Source organism: Centroberyx gerrardi, chromosome 21 (genome assembly GCF_048128805.1).
Source record: "Centroberyx gerrardi isolate f3 chromosome 21, fCenGer3.hap1.cur.20231027, whole genome shotgun sequence".
Lineage (NCBI taxonomy): Eukaryota > Metazoa > Chordata > Actinopteri > Beryciformes > Berycidae > Centroberyx > Centroberyx gerrardi.
In genome coordinates this window covers 21,467,909-21,470,408 of record NC_136017.1, presented here as the reverse complement: position 1 = coordinate 21,470,408, position 2,500 = coordinate 21,467,909, and positions in this window count along the sequence as shown.

Sequence of the window (2,500 nt, the reverse complement as noted above, 5' to 3'; positions counted from 1 at the left end):
CCTGGAGCTCCAGGGAGTACCAGGAGCAAATCCAAATAGAAAAAAAAAAGTTAAAGTCCAACCGCCACCAGGGGCTCGGTGTGAAAATCCTGCCCGGGAAGAGGCGCACAGCCTCGGGCAAGGCGCCCCCCTACCATCCCTGGAGCTCCAGGGAGTACCAGGAGCAAATCCAAATAGAAAAAAAAAAGTTAAAGTCCAACCGCCACCAGGGGCTCGGGGTGAAAATCCTGCCCGGGAAGAGGCGCACAGCCTCGGGCAGGGCTTCCAGGGCGCCCCCCTACCTCCCTGGAGCTCCAGGGAGTACCAGGAGCAAATCCAAATAGAAAAAAAAAAGTTAAAGTCCAACCGCCACCAGGGGCTCGGGGTGAAAATCCTGCCCGGGAAGAGGCGCACAGCCTCGGGCAAGGCGCCCCCCTACCATCCCTGGAGCTCCAGGGAGTACCAGGAGCAAATCCAAATAGAAAAAAAAAAGTTAAAGTCCAACCGCCACCAGGGGCTCGGGGTGAAAATCCTGCCCGGGAAGAGGCGCACAGCCTCGGGCAGGGCGCCCCCCTACCATCCCTGGAGCTCCAGGGAGTACCAGGAGCAAATCCAAATAGAAAAAAAAAAGTTAAAGTCCAACTGCCACCAGGGGCTCGGGGTGAAAATCCTGCCCGGGAAGAGGCGCACAGCCTCGGGCAGGGCTTCCAGGGCGCCCCCCTACCTCCCGGGAGCTCCAGGGAGTACCAGGAGCAGAAAGAAATATTTTGTTTAAAAAAATGACAAAGTGCTGCGGCACTTAGGCTGTGGGGCGAAAACAGGCGGAGTACCAGGAGCACAAAGTTTAAGTTGGAGTACCAGGGGCACCAAAGTTTGAGTTGGTATACCAGGAGCAGGAAAGTTTGGGCGGATGGTAGTCTGCTTGTATCCGGGGATGGGTGCTTAAGAGTGGGTCTGCAGGTTCGGCTGGTGCTGGGGTTCCTGGATGGTGGAGGTTAGGGGCCGGAGATAGGGGGCAGCTAACAGGTGTGTGGGTGGCCGAGGCAGGGGCTCCAAATTGGGGTAAAAGTGAGGTGGAGGGCCCCCTGGAGGTAGGGGGCCGATAGCAGGTGTGTGTGGCCGAAGCAGGGGCTCTAAATTGGGTAAAAGGGAGGTGGAGAGCCGCCTGGAGGTAGGGGGCGGAAAGCAGGTGTGTGTGGCCGAAGAAGGGGCTTTAAATCGGGTAAAAGGGAGGTGGAGAGCCGCCTGGAGATAGGGGGCCCGCTCCCAGGTGTGTGTGGCCGAAGCAGGGGCTTTAAATCGGGTAAAAGGGAGGTGGAGAGCCGCCTGGAGATAGGGGCCCGCTCCCAGGTGTGTGTGGCCGAAGCAGGGGCTCTAAATTGGGTTAAAAGTGAAGTGGAGAGCCGCCTGGAGATAGGGGCCCGCTCCCAGGTGTGTGTGGCCGAAGCAGGTGCTCTAAATTGGGTAAAAGGGAGGTGGAGAGCCGCCTGGAGATAGGGGCCCGCTCCCAGGTGTGTGTGGCCGAAGCAGGGGCTCTAAATTGGGTTAAAAGTGAAGTGGAGAGCCGCCAGGAGATAGGGGGCTTCTCCCAGGTGTGTGTGGCCGAAGCAGGTGCTCTAAATTGGGTTAAAAGTGAAGTGGAGAGCCGCCTGGAGATCGGGGCCCGCTCCCAGGTGTGTGTGGCCGAAGCAGGTGCTCTAAATTGGGTAAAAGGGAGGTGGAGAGCCGCCTGGAGATAGGGGCCCGCTCCCAGGTGTGTGTGGCCGAAGCAGGGGCTCTAAATTGGGTTAAAAGTGGAGTGGAGAGCCGCCAGGAGATAGGGGGCTTCTCCCAGGTGTGTGTGGCCGAAGCAGGTGCTCTAAATTGGGTTAAAAGTGAAGTGGAGAGCCGCCTGGAGATAGGGGCCCGCTCCCAGGTGTGTGTGGCCGAAGCAGGGGCTCTAAATTGGGTAAAAGGGAGGTGGAGAGCCGCCTGGAGATAGAGGGCCGCTCCCCGGTGTGTGTGGCCGAAGCAGGTGCTCTAACTTGGGTTAAAAGTGAAGTGGAGGGCCCCCTGGAGGTAGGGGGCCGATAGCAGGTGTGTGTGGCCGAAGAAGGGGCTCTAAATCGGGTAAAAGGGAGGTGGAGAGCCGCCCGGAGATAGGGGGCCTCTCCCAGGTGTGTGTGGCCGAAGCAGGGGCTCCAAATCCGGTAAAAGGGAGGTGGAGAGCCGACTGGAGATAGGGGGCGGATAGCAGGTGTGTGTGGCCGAAGAAGGGGCTCTAAATCGGGTAAAAGGGAGGTGGAGAGCCGCCTGGAGATAGGGGCCCGCTCCCAGGTGTGTGTGGCCGAAGCAGGGGCTCTAAATTGGGTAAAAGGGAGGTGGAGAGCCGACTGGAGATAGGGGGCCTCTCCCAGGTGTGTGTGGCCGAAGCAGGGGCTCTAAATTGGGTTAAAAGTGAGGTGGAGGGCCCCCTGGAGGTAGGGGGCCGATAGCAGGTGTGTGTGGCCGAAGAAGGGGCTCTAAATCGGGTAAAAGGGAG